Source organism: Hyla sarda, chromosome 10, assembly GCF_029499605.1.
Source record: "Hyla sarda isolate aHylSar1 chromosome 10, aHylSar1.hap1, whole genome shotgun sequence".
In the NCBI taxonomy this organism is placed as follows: Eukaryota; Metazoa; Chordata; class Amphibia; order Anura; family Hylidae; genus Hyla; species Hyla sarda.
The window spans coordinates 96,918,781-96,933,670 of NC_079198.1; the positions used below are offsets into that span (position 1 = coordinate 96,918,781).

The 14,890-nt window shown below is 42.4% G+C and overlaps 1 long non-coding RNA gene across 1 annotated transcript in view; it reads left to right on the forward strand.

Moving 5' to 3' along the window:
- LOC130294083 (uncharacterized) overlaps window positions 1-8,405 on the forward strand; it is a 42,697-nt gene extending 34,292 nt beyond the window's left edge. The window contains exon 3 of the long non-coding RNA XR_008848376.1: window positions 8,215-8,405. This is a non-coding gene — a long non-coding RNA (uncharacterized LOC130294083). The remainder of the gene's footprint in view (window positions 1-8,214) is intronic.
- Window positions 8,406-14,890: the final 6,485 nt, after the last annotated feature.

Here is a 14,890-nt window from a genome sequence, read left to right on the forward strand (position 1 = left end):
TAATGACAGTGAAAAAAGATTGCTGTCCGTTCCGTCATGTTACTAACAGGAAAATATACAAAAACATCAAATAAGTACATAAAAGAAAGAATGACAGCATCCGGACTGTAGAATATAAACATCCGGGCTGTACTTCATACACCGCTCCCGACAGTATCCGGAATGAGGAAAGTAAACATCCGGGCCGTACTGTGAACGGACTGCCGTCAGGAGCGGTATTTCATTGAGCACCGGACCAACTGGTGCAGTTGTCTGTAAGTAAACACTGCTGCCACGGACGCGTCGCTATGGAGCGCCCGTCACGTGATAACAGTGAACCAATGGACATGTGGTCACGGACGCGTCGCTAAGGAGCGGCCGTCACGTGGCCACAAGGAGCCAATGAACATACAGAGATGTCGGCATGATCGTTCTAAGCTGTCAGAAGATGTTGATAAGGCTCTAACATATATAAGAAGATCAGACTGTAGCGTAAATCAATGGGGCCACAGATAGGTATGCTAAAAGAAACCAAAAAACACATGTGGTGGGCAATATACATGTGTTCCGGAAAAATGTAAATACTGAAAAATATACCTGACCTCCAAAGGTGATAAAATAAGAACATGTCAAGGTGCAAAAAGTGTGCACTCATGTAAATAAATAAATGAATGAGTGATGGTAAGATAGAAAAACATTATTATAAAAAATATTAAATATTAAATGATAGATTATATAGAACACATAGTAAATAATAAATAAAGATAGGGTTGAGTAGTGGAACATGGAATGTGATAAAACCATGGCTGCACAGTAAACTTAGCTAATAATAATAATAATAGTAATGATCAGGCCATGGAATACAGTAAAACCATGGCTACATAATGTAGTATTATATCAATAGGGTTAAAATTACAAATGCGATACAAAAAGTAAAATAAAATAGAATAAAAGTTGATAGAAATATTAATAATAATAATATTAATAAAATTATTAATATTAATATAGTTATAATTATTAAAAAGATGAACGATTTCAGCAGGCATCGGGGACCGGCTCCGCTCCAGATGGTTGCGGGGGGCCGGTAAAACACATGACGTTCTCATACGTCATGTGTCCTTAAGGACTCGGAAATGGAGACGTATGAGAACGTCATGTGTCCTTAAGGCAGGTAGAACAAAAAGACCCCAATAGGCGCTGCAGATTCCCACGAAGTAAACCAAACCAGAGATGAAGTGGTAATAGTGCAAAACACTGGAAGGTTTATTGTAGTAAAAACAATAAAATACAGATTACGCGTTTCGGGGGAGCCACCCCCTTCTTCAGATCAGAGTATGTACAACAAGATGCAGACAGGGTTTAAATACATGGAGACTAAGTGCCAACCACTTAAGTGGGAGGAGCTAGTCCTACATGCATCACATGGTACATTGTGTGAAAATATACAAATAAACACAAAAAACAGAAATGAGCAATTGATAACTTAAATGTAATGACAGTGAAAAAAGATTGCTGTCCGTTCCGTCATGTTACTAACAGGAAAATATACAAAAACATCAAATAAGTACATAAAAGAAAGAATGACAGCATCCGGACTGTAGAATATAAACATCCGGGCTGTACTTCAATGGACTCGGAAATGGAGACGTATGAGAACGTCATGTGTCCTTAAGGGGTTAATATGGATGCAAAAATCCATCTGTATTACGCTACTGTGTTTTCCACACAATATCAGGCAATGAGGGGTGAAAGCTTCAGATGTTGCTCTGTATTTAAAGCGGTACTCCGATGGAAAACAAATTTTATAAACAAATGAGTAAATTACTTCTATTTAAAAATCTTAATCCTTCCAGTACTTATCAGCTGCTGCATAAGTAGGAGCAAATCCCTGTAGAAAACCTATCCTGCTCTGGACAGTTCCTGACATGGACAGAAGTGTCAGCAGAGAGCACAGTGGTCAGACAGAAAAGAACATTTACTTAAACATTTACACTTGAACATTTACACTATACAAATCTTGTCAACAATGGATCTGAGAATAGGAAATTCTGAAGTTTTCTTAGTTTAATCGGCTTGGAGCAAGTACTGAATGATAATGCTGTATTCTGGTTTGTGGCCTTGTGATTTAAACCAATTTTTAGGGCTCTATGTGGGAGATTTATCAAACCCTGTGTAGAGGAAATGTTGACCAGCTGCCCATAGCAACCAATCACATTCTATTTTCTAGAGGCCTTTTTAACCTCTTAAGGACGCCGTGACCCCACATCACACTGGGTCAGTCCCGGCTGCTATTGATTAGAGATGAGTGAACTTACAGTAAAATCGATTTGTCACAAACTTCTCGGCTCGGCAGTTGATGACTTTTCCTGCATAAATTAGTTCAGCTTTCAGGTGCTCCCGTGGGCTGGAAAAGGTGGATACAGTATTAGGAGACCCTCACTCTTTCCTCCTTTTCCAGCCCACCAGAGCACCTGAAAGCTGAACTAATTTATGCAGGATAAGTCATCAACTGCCGAGCCGAGAAGTTCGTGGCGAATCGAATTTACTGTAAATTCGCTCATCTCTACTATTGATAGCCGGGACCCTGGGCTAATAGCGCGCGGCACAGATTGCTGTGCCACGCGCTATTAACCTTTCAGACGCGGCGATCAAAGTTGATCGCCACGTTCGAAAATGAAAGTAAAAGCTTCCCGGCAGCTCAGTCGGGCTGATCGGGACTATCGTAAAAGATCAGTGTGTGCAGTGCTATAGGTCCCTATGGGACCTATAACACTGCAAAAAAAAAAGTGGAAAAAAAAGGTAATAAAGGTCATTTAACCCCTTCCCTAATAAAAGTTTGAATCACCCCCCTTTTCCCATTAAAAAAAACTGTGTAAATACGAATAATAAATAAATATTGCCGTGTGCGTAAATGTCCGAACTATAAAAATGTATTGTTAATTAAACCGCACGGTCAATGGCGTATGCGCAAAAAAATTCCAAAGTCCAAAATATCATATTTTTTGTCACTTTTTATATCATAAAATTTTTTTATAAAAAGTGATCAAAAAGTCTTATCAATGCAAAAATGGTACCAATAAAAACTTCTGAACACGGCGCATAAAATGAGCCCTCATAGCCGCCTGTATGCAGAAAAATAAAAAAGGGGTCAGAAGATGACAATTTTAAACGTATACATTTTCCTGCATGTAGTTATGATTTTTTTTTCAGAAGTGCGACACAATCAAACCTATATAAGTAGGGGATCATTTTAACCATATGAACCTACAGAATAAAGATAAGGTGTCATTTTTACTGAAAAATGCATTACATAGAAACGGAAGCCCCCAAAATTTACAAAATTACATTTTTTCTTCAATTTTGTCAAACAATAAATTTTTTTTCGTTTCGCCATGCATTTTTTGGGTAAAATGACTAATGTCACTGCAAAGTAGAATTGGTGGTGCAAAAAATAAGCCATCTTATGGAATTTTATGTGTAAAATTTAAAGCGCTATGATTTTTAAAAGGTGATGAGGAAAAAATTAAATTGCAAAAACGGAAAAACGCTGAGTCCTTAAGGGGTTAATAATGAAAGAAGTGTTCTGATTGGTTGCTATGGGCAACTAGTCAACTTTTCCTCTACACAGGGTTTGATAAATCTCCCTAAATAAGGAAAATTTTACATGGTTGTCTTAAGGCCCTTCTACATGAGCCAATTATTAGAATGATTGTTCCTGGGAACGCTTGTGCACGATAATGTAACGGGGCCAGCGATTAGCTGACAAATGAGCAAACTCAAACCTGATCAGCTGATCACATCTTTTGTACAGCCAAGAAAATCATCATTGTGTAAACAGGTGATGTGCGGACGATAATGATTACCTTAAAGGGCCACACTAATGATCCAGCAATCATTTGTGCAGCCTTGCCGCTAGGGTTGCCACCTCTCTTGCAAAAAATTTACCGGCCATGATAATTTGCATTACTAATTATATATGCGTGACATCACATGATACAAATATGTGGGGGAAATTTTGTCCTATTCTGAACCCTATAACTTTTTTATTTCTCCTTATACGGGCCTGTATGAGGGCTCATTTTTTGCACCCCGATCTGTAGTTTTTAACTGTACCATTTTTGTTTTGATGGGACTTTTTGATCACTTTTTTTAAATTAAATTCAGGAGTTGCAGTTAGTTACTAACTACAACTCCCAGCATGCCCTGATACAGCCTGTGGCTCAGCAACTGCCCCAAACAAAAGCTACAACTCCCAGCATGTTGGACTATATAGGAGTATATAGTATAGGTCAGTGTTTCCCAACCAGGGGTGCCTCCAGCTGTTGTAAAACTACAACCCCCAGCATGCCCAGACAGCCAACGGTTTTGCAACAGCTGGAGGTGCTCTTGTTGGGAAACACTGGTATAGTATATGGTGCAACATTCCGGGAATTGGAGGATTGGTTGGATAAATACCGGCCATTGCATTGCCAGTATTTTTTTATTTTTTTATTATATAGATTTATTAAAGGAGTACTCTGGTGCAGAGTATTCCTGCTCTGTCCTGCCCGGGCTGTAATAAAAATGAAAATGAACCATCTCTCACCTTCCTGGGTTCCCGCGGAGCGCCACTACAGCTGATAGGTCCTCCGGTCCATCCTCTTCATACTTCCGTGTGTAACGAAGCGTCACATGGCGCTCAGCCTATCGCCGGCCACCGCTATGTTCTGCCTCGGCTGGCGATAGGCTGAGCACCATGTGACGCTTCATTACACCCGGAAGTATGAAGAGGATGGACCGGAGGACCGATCAGCTTTAGTGATGCTCTGCGGGAACCCAGGGAGGTGAATGATGGTTCATTTTCATTTTTTTTGCAGCCCGGGCAGGACGGAGCAGGAGTACTCTGTACTAGAGTACTCCTTTAAGGTTTTTAATACAGAGAAAACACAACCAACATAACACAGGTATGAAAACTCCTCCATCAAAGGTGGCACAAAAGGATATCCATAATACATGGTGATGATGGCCCAAATGAGGCAGGTATGTAATGGGCAGCAGGCATCCCATCATTAGCCTAAAATATAACAGAGTCAATAAGAGCAAAGGGGTTTATGAAAGGGTCAAGATTTACATAACATGGAGAACGGATTCCGGGTTAATGCAGGCCGTCTCAGAAAGGAGAGTGGAGGAGAGAGGAGGAGAAGAGAAAGTGGGTACAGGACAGAAGTAAGGGGGATAGAGGAGGGTAGGGGGTAGGAGAAGAAGGGGGGGGGAAGGGTGAGGATGGCGGAGATAAGATGAGTAGAGTACATACCTCGAGGGGCAGCGGGCATGGGCAAAGCCATGGATGGTGGACCAGCTGGCAGTACTGGGCGGGTAACACGCTCGAGAAAATGTTAGGAAGTGTTAGTAGATCTGTTGTGTGATCATGGCGTCAGGTATAAGGTTCTATAGGCGTCGGTGGACAGAAAACGAAGCCATGGTCCCCATATTGTGTAGTGCCTTGTTAAGTGTCGCCTAGAGTCAGCTATCCTTCCATTCTGTGGATGTGAGTGAGTTCCTGGGCCCATTCAGAGAAAGAGGGAGCATTGCCAGCATTTTTAATATAAAAATATCGGCAGGGTCGCCAAAATACCGGTTGTGCCGGAAAAATACCGGCCAGGTGGCAACCCTACTGGCCGCATTGGTTGATTAACCTTGTAAAAGCTTAGCAAGTGAGCGCTGATCACCAACCTGGGCTTATCAGCAACCCATGTAAAAGGGGCATTATGGCTGCATTACAACCTCATTAGCCAGACCCCATGGTTCTACTGAACTTAGCTTACATTGCTAAAAAAAATTCTCTGGTGATCCAAGGTACCGTATTTTCGCCATATAAGACGCACCCAATTTTAAAGGATGAAAATCTAGAGAAAAAAAAATTCTAAACCAAATACAAAGTAAAGTATAGGTCACGGTGATCTTCAACCTGCGGATCTCCAGATGTTGTAAAACTACAACTCCCAGCATGCCCGGACAGCCAACGGCTGTCCGGGCATGCTGGGAGTTGTAGTTTTGCAACATCTGGAGGTCCGCAGGTTGAAGACCACTGGTATAGGAGGTAATACTCACGAGTCCCCGCCGCTCTGGACCAGTCCCCGCTTGTCACCGCTGCCCTGGATGTCGCCCTCCATCGCTTTCGCCGCGTCCCCGGGGTGTCCCCGTTGCTCCGGAATGTCTCTGCTGCCCGGTATCCTTGCTCTCCGTCGCCGCCATCACGTTGCTACGCACGCCGCTACACACGTCGCTCCTACTGGATGAAGGGACAGCGTACGCGATGACGTGATGACGACGAAGGAGAACGCCGGCCATGCAGCGGATCCCGGCATGGAGCAGACACCGAGGAGGCAGGTAAGGTCCCTCCCGGTGTCCTGTAAGCTGTTCGGGATGCCGCGATTTTACCGCCGCGGTCCCGAACAGCCCGACTGAGCAGCCGGGTTAGTGTCACTTTGATCGGTGATGTCCTGTATTAGACATGGGTCCCGGCCGTTGATGGCCGCAGGGACCGCCGCGATAGGACAGGGTTTTAATGTGTATTTGCACCAACTTTTCCCCCCCCAGTTTTGGGGAAGAAAAAGTGCGTCTTAAATGGCGAAAAAAGACGGTATATTAAGTAGAATCATGGCTGCAGCTGCAACACGGATGGTAACATGTGACCATATGATCTTAGTAGCATCAGGGACCAGAGCACTGTGTAAACTTTAGGTTTACTGTAAAAAAATACAAAAAAAAACCTGCATGGAACATAAACAATATTTGTATTCCTAATAAATTCTGCGCTGCCTTAGCTGTCAGGGGTTAATCCCCCCAAGTCTGCTGGCTTCGCTGATGTGTGTGAGATATTGATGGGCACAACCTGGAGGTAGCTGCAGGATATGAACACCGCTGGAGGGGTGTACTGAGCCACGAGGATCTAGGGCTGGAGCAGGGAGAATGCAATCCTCATTGTTAGGGGAGACACTCCATTACTTGATATAGCTTCATTTACACTCTGGGGACATCGTGTTTACTGAATCCTTATGTTTCTCCATTTCCCTTATTCTATTGCTATTCCTCTGTTCTAGATGAACGTTTGCTGACTATAGCTGCACGGAAACGTTCCTTTTCAATCCTCACTGGACAAAATAATTTGGTAGCAATGCGACCCTTTTGGGAATAAGAACATTCTTTTTTTAATACTTCTACAGATTACACCAATTCCATGTTGACAGCCATTTTTTTGCTGACGTACAGTATATTTTATCAGTAGAAAAATAAAAAAAAGTAACAAAAATATAATATAATATTTATAGAGCCAAACACAAGCCATATTCTGCCAGGATGCAATGACAGAGTTTTATTTTCCAAAGGATCCAAACTGACACTGATGCGTTCCAATGTGGCATGGTTGCCTCACCATAACTGGTTGCCAGGGAGAGTTGCCAAAGGGAGGAAAATCAAAGACATACAGGCTCGAGGGCGGACATATCGCCTGTGCAGCCGGTTCAGATGCACATGGGCCCAGCGTGTGAGGGGGCCCGCTGTCCTTTCATACTAGTGAGCGCAGAGGCTGCACTTTACTACAGCGCACAGACGGAGCCCTGAAGAACCTGGTGCTGAGTAGTGTTGCTCGCGAATATTCGTAATGCAAATTTTATTCGCGAATATTTGCGAATATAGCACTATATATTCGTAATTACGAATATTCTGTTTTTTTTTTCACAGTACACATCACAGTGATCACCCCTCTCTGCTTCCAGCTTGTGTGGTGTAAAGAAGGCTCTAATAATACTGTGTGAGACTGGCGTGCGAATTTTCGCATATGCGAAAATGTGCATATGTTATTTTTCGCATATGCGAATTTTCACATATGTTAATTTTTTATAAGCGCATTTTTGCATATGCTAATTTTCGCATACGCGCATTTTCGTACATGCGAAAATAAAACACGAATATTACGAATATGCGAATTTAGCGAATATATGATGAATATTCGTCCATATATTCGCGAAATATCGCGAATTCAAATATGGCCTATGCCGCTCAACACTAGTGCTGAGCGGCAGCAGCAGTGAGGAGGAGGAGGAACAACAGAAGCAGAAGACGTCCTCAGAGTAGGACTATTAGTCATATCATAAAGGAAAATAACTAGTGTAGTAGAGGGGGGCTACCTGGCTTCCCGGCCTGGCATTATAGGATGTGCAGCATTGCTTTCATTATACTGTATATCCTCCACAGAGCTCTGTCCTGCTGTCGGGTCCTGAAGGAGGGGATGGATTCTCCGAGCACACCGCCTGCAGACATTACACAGCAGACGAAGAGTAGGGGACTGCCTGCAGAGCTGTCTGTGCCCCTGCCTCCACATGCAACAGAGGTCCTGACCCCCAGCACTGCCATCCAGGGATGGGAGAAGCCATGTGAGGATCCTGTCTGTGTCAAAGAAAGTTAGTATAGCTAATGTATGTATATTTGTGTAAAGGGGTGTGTGTGTCTTGTGTAAAGGGGTGTGTGTGTCTTGTCTATAGGTGTTTGTGTATCTTGTGTGTGTCTTGTGTATAGGTGTGTGTGTGTATCTTGTGTATAGGTGTGTGTGTGTATCTTGTGTATAGATGTGTGTATGTATCTTGTGCATAGGTGTGTGTGTGTGTATCTTGTGTATAGGTGTGTGTATCTTGTGTATAGGTGTGTATATCTTGTGTATAGGTGTGTGTGTATCTTGCGTATAGGTGTGTGTATCTTGTGTATACATGATTGTGTATCTTGTGTATAGGTGTGTGTGTATCTTGTGTATAGGCATGTGTGTATCTTGTGTATAGGTGTCTGTGTATCTTGTGTATAGCTGCGTGTGTGTATATCTCGCATCATACCTGGTAAGTGGCGATGCATACACTAAACACATCACCGTTATCTTACATTCACCACCTCTGATTTGGATTACAAAAAAATGTGGGCTGAAAACTTAGTTTGTGCTCCGATGGTACTCACTTGGTGCTTAGGTGTGGCGTACTAAAATAATGCCAACTGCTGTGTAGACAAAAATCCAGCCCTGCATCAGCCTCTCTGGTGGTAATGATAGTGGTCATGGTGTGGTGAAATTATTTGTTCCTTGTATAGTGGTGATAATGTCGGCTTCTCTCACATTCACAGTAAAGTTCATAGAAGCAGTTTGATAGGTCTGTTTCCAGGCCTTATCTCTCTTTTATACAAATGTCTATGCTAATATTTGACCTGATCACTGGTCAACTTTACTCTGGTCATAAGCTTAGAAGATTATTGAGAAGAGTAGAGATAAGGGCTAGAACCAGACTGCTTCTCCAAACTTCAGCCAACACTATACGTGAAGACAAAAAGGCTGGTGAAGAGAAACCGAGCAAAATTTGTTATTTAAAGGTAAAAATACTTTTACACCATAAGAGGTACAAAGAAATACAATAAAAATAGTTAAAAATAGACTTTACATGTAGAAATAAACTTATGAAGACAGAAATTTATAAAGAATTTCCATTTGAGCTGTTAGGGTATGTCCACATTTCACTAATAGTTATGCTGTACATCATGGGGGACATTTATCAATGTTTTTGAGCAAATTTTTTGGTGTGTCTAAGCAAGTTTTGTATTCTTTGCTTAGCGTGCTGCATTTTTCATCTGTGTAAATATAATTTTTGCGTGAAAAGTTCCACATATATATATATATAAAGGGGGTCAGTACTGACCCCCTTTAAAGCCTCAGGCCTCTCACCACAGCCAAGCCAGATCACCCTGCTCTGTACTGACGAGGGGCAAAAACCCCGAAACAGCTGTCTGCAGATGGGCTGAAACTTTCCTTTTGGGGTGTAGTCTGGCTTGGCATATATCCCGTTCAGCTTTTTATATTCCTTAGGAGGAGCCAAGCTGATACCAGGGAACACTACCTGAAAAGGTTGTGTAATGAGCTGCTTTGCATATTCCCCTATATATATATATATATATATATATATATATATATATATATATATATATATACACTCCATTCTCTAGAGCAGTGGTCTCCAACCTGCAGACCTCCAGATGTTGCAAAACTACAACTCCCAGCATGCCCGGACAGCCAAAGGCCCGGGCATGCTGGGAGTTGTAGTTTTGCAACATCTGGAGGTCCGCAGGTTGGAGACCACTGCTCTAGGTGGTGTGAGATTTGGGAAATTCATTGATATGTTTAATTTCCCCCACTGCATATTATTTTAAAAATCCTCGCATAAATAATTTCTTAAATTAGACACAGAAACCCCATCAGAAGAACTGTACAAATGAAAAGCGATATTGCGCAAATTTATAAATTTTCCTATGTGTTCTGATATATTGTATACAGTCTTTAAAATAAACTAACATGGGAAGCAGGTTTACAGATCAGTTTTGTCATGTCAAATGTAGTAAAAAGAATTTTATGGAAATGTGGGGTTAACTAGTAGGGATGAAAATATGCAGGCAGCAGGTGCAGTCTTGGGTTTGATAAATAAGATATATAATGGGCAGAGGCTTAGAGCGGAAGCAGAGAAGGTAAGCGACAATTACATGTCAGAATGAAAGGTGAAGGGACGAGGATGGAGGGCACCTGTATCAGTGAATAATCATATTAGATGCTAAAAAAGAATTTCACTTATTGTGGCGTAATCTGCATCTTACCGTAAAAAGGTATCTAAAGCAATCAGCCATAAGTAATTTATTCTGATGCACAAGATTGTAGAAACACTTTGCATCATCAGAATCCTCCCATTACCTACTATGAATATCAGATTCAGGAAAGTCAAGTAGAGCTTGTGAATTGTCACATGATCCGAGTGACTAGTGATGTCATATAACGTGTTTTTGTGCAGATGGGACATAAGAAACCATGGTCATAGACTCTTTCACCAACAGGGCTGAATTAAAGTGAGAGCACACTGGACACATGTTTCAGTGCCTCCACCACCTGGGCAACCTGGGTTACTATGGGATAATCTAGTTACACCAAAGAAAGCCCCCAGATCAGACAGAATGGGAGAGGAGGGGGCACATGACAGGGGGTGTAGGGAAGAGGTAGTGAAAGGGTTAATGGGCAGTGAAGGAACGGGCAGGTCAGGTTCAGGTCAGGGGGTGGAGCATGTGTCCGTGGTTCTTAAGGTAGAAGGAGAAGGGTTGATAGATGGGTGGGGTTATTGGTGTGCAACGGCAGCGGAACTCTACGCTCCCCTAGTCATGGTATTCCCTATTCTTATGGGTGTATACACTGCTCACCTTTGGTTCATATGTGGATGAGAAAAGGTGCAAATGGCATTCTCTACTGATGTCTAAGCTGGTTCAGCGGTGTCCATAACTCCCATTTCTGGAAAGGACCACGGGCATGTGGTTCCAATGGGGAAGTCTTTGTCTTGGTTCCAGAGGTGGGATGTAGACCCCACCAAATTTTTGAGTATTGTTAATGAGCGACAAGGTCTTGATTTGTTAATGGGGGTTCTCCACCATAAGGTGATTTTAGTACGTACCTGGCAGACAACAATGGACATGCTTAGGAAGGATCCGTGCATTTCTTAGGGCTAAATGGCTGTGTTGTGAGATTACCATAATACTGTGGCTTTCTTTATTGTAAAATTTCTATTTTCTGTTGGAGTTCCCTCCCTCCAACTACAAGTCCCATAATTACTTGTTTATAAGTGTGAGGTCACTTTTTGCCCTCCCGCACATCAGCCACCCCACCCAATGAAACACACCTGTGCTCCCTTCCATGCAATAGACCAGTGCTTTCTAACCAGGGTGCCTCCAGATGTTACAAAACATCAATTCTTGCAGAATGATCTCCCTTCCACCCAGCGTTTGCTCCTCCTATTGAAGCAAAGACAGACTCCCTTTCATCACCTGACTATTGATGTAATGTCTCAGTCCGCACTGCAACCTGGGAAAACCTGATAAGATAGTCATTGTATATGCTGTTAAAAATAAACATTGGTGAAAAAAATCATAGAAGAATTGCGAGACCACCATGAGACATAGATACAGATACTATATTATGAACTACACTAACCTTACAGCCTTGTAGCATAGTCAGAGAAAAAAAAACTGGAATATCCCTTTAAGAAAGAATTTGTCAATGTAAACATAAAGGAGGGAGTGGAGAGAAAAAAAGAGCAGATAAATGGGATTTTTTTTTTCCATAGAGGGCAGTGTAGGGGACTAATTCTAAAAAGGAGCACAATGTATAGGCCTTACTACTATATGGGGGCACAAAGTAGGCACTATTACTGTGTGGGTCAATACAGATGGGGAATTTGAATGGAGGTGTGGAGGCCACTAGAGCAATTTTTTTTTTTTCTTTAATTCTGCAGGAATGAGTCATGGCATAGAGAAGTCTTCATAATGGCCATGGCCAGATGGAGGAAAGGAAAGTGACCAACTCCGATCAGAGTGTCACCTCTCATTTACCAACCTGTGAGTCTGCAGAGCCTGCGTAGAGCTGGTTTTCACACCATATGGTCAGTGTGTGGGAACTGTTGGTCTTTGTATAGTAGATTTTATTCAGTATCAGTATAGTGATATTCATCATCATTATGTGGTGGTAATAGAAGTGGTCTGGATATGGCGGTATTATTTGTACCTTGTATACTGGTATGATGTTAGGCCCTGAAGCAAATTGTGGAGGGGTCATATGTTTATGTTTTTGCCAAAAATGGTACAGACCACATCCCTAGATGTTGAGTTTGTTGGTTTACTTCTTCCCGTGTATTGCTGGGCAGATTTTGCTGGTACAGATAATTGGCTAGAAGGCCCAAGGGTGGAAAATTTGGATGGATTTAAAGAGTACCTGTCATGATTTTGTTAAATGTTATAATCCTCCCAGTTCACTGCCCCTGTTATGATAAACCACCCTCTGCCTTTATTTTTATTATTTGTTAGTTTTCTACCTTGATATTGCTCTGTATTTTCTGCTCAGTCAGATTCACAGACTGGGAAGGGGCGTTCCCCAGCAGGCGTGACATCATCTGAAGCCATACAGGGATAACTTTCTCCTCACTCTGCTACACACAGCCCAGAGTAGTTCAGTGTGAGATGAACTATGATTGGCTAAGGCTGCACACACCCCTCAGCACTCCAGACTGCATTTCAGACTTCTGTCAGGCCAGCAGGAGTCCAAAGTCTGTGCCAGAGATGGGGGAAAATGTGCTCTGGACAAGTAGGGAGACGCCTAGTGGCAGCTTTTTAAACACAAATAAAACATAAAAAACTTTAAAAAAATTAAACAAAGTACATTAGAAAGATTTTCTAATTACCATAAGGAGTGCAACGGCAAAAAATTATTTTAATAACAGTGCCCATTTAAGGAGAAAGGCTCAGGGTTCGGGCTGTCAGTTTTGTGTGATCAAGTTGTAAAGAAGTTCAACCCTGCCTGCCCTGAATTTCAGTTGTCAAATGTCACAGCCTTTGTTAGAGGGGTTGTAGACCAGCTTCTGCTGGGCAGAAATGGGACTAAGTTTGGGACTAATTCTTTACTTTTGTCTGTTTTAAGATATTTCTGCATACTGCAAACATACCCCTCCCCTCCCGTATCTCTAACACTGTGATACAATGTAAGGAAGAAGGAGTAGAGCAGAGAGAGGAGATGATGTCAACTCTGAGCCCACAGATGCAGCAGCACAGTCAGATAAGTTAAAGATCTATAGAGACTCTGAAATGTTTAAAGGGGTACTCCACCCCTAGACATCTTATCCCCTATCCAAAGGGGGATAAGATGTCTGATCGCGGGGGTCCCGCCGCACACAGCACCCACCTGTTACTGCTCCGGAAGCGCTTGAGGGTCTGGCTCCCGACCACGGGGACGGAAGATCGTGACACCACGACTTGGCCCCCCTGTGACGTCATTCCCCTCCCCCTCAATGCAAGTCTATGGGAGGGGGCGTGACGGGACCCCCACCATCAGACACCTAATCCTCTATCCTTTGGATAGGGGATAAGATGTCTAGGGGTGGAGTACCCCTTTAAAGAAGACTCTTTAGAAATGTGCTTATTTTGCAACTATATATTAGTCAACGAAGTCGAATTCATTCAGAATTTTATGAAAAATTCGATTCAGACCGAATCAGAACTTGGACTCGATTCGAAATAAAGAATTTCTTCATAAGCGACACCCCTGCGATCATCCTGTATAATGTATAGATGTGAGCAGCTTTTTCCTGCACTCACATCTCTGCAATAGATAGGACGATCACAGCGGGTATCAGGAGTGACACCTGCTGTGATCTGTCCTTAACTGCAGGGACTACTGCACCCAACATGGAGCACACTCTGCTTCATGCTGGGAGCTGTAGTACCTGCATTAATAGACATATCCCAGTGGGTGTCACTTCTGACATCCGATGAGATCGTCCTGTATAATGTATAGATGCGGCGGGCGGCCGCTCTTCTCTGGTCCCACTGTAGTATGAGTATATTCCGTATATATACCTTTTATTTATATTCCCAGCAGAGAGCTGTGATTGGTTCCAGACATCTGGCCAATCACAGCTCCCTGCGGGAAATATGAATAAGTGATGTGAATTCTATTCACATCACTGGCCGGAGTATAGTGCAGAGATGCGAGGGCAGGAGAAAGCCGCTCCATCACTGCAATAGAAAGGACAATCGAATTGGGTGTCAGGATTGACACGCGGGGCGATCCGTCTATTACACAGGTACTACAGCTCCCATCAGGGAAGTCTGTACCTAAAAAATAAAAATAGAAAAAAATAGAAAAAAAGTGGAACACACATACACACACACTTTATTAAACACAATTTTAAAATACATTACTAAGAAAAAAAAAAATGAAAAAAATGAGATAAAAAATATAGTCATGTCCGTAAATGTTGGCACCCCTGAAATTTTTCAAGAAAATTAAGTATTTCTAACAGAAAAGGATTGCAGTAACACA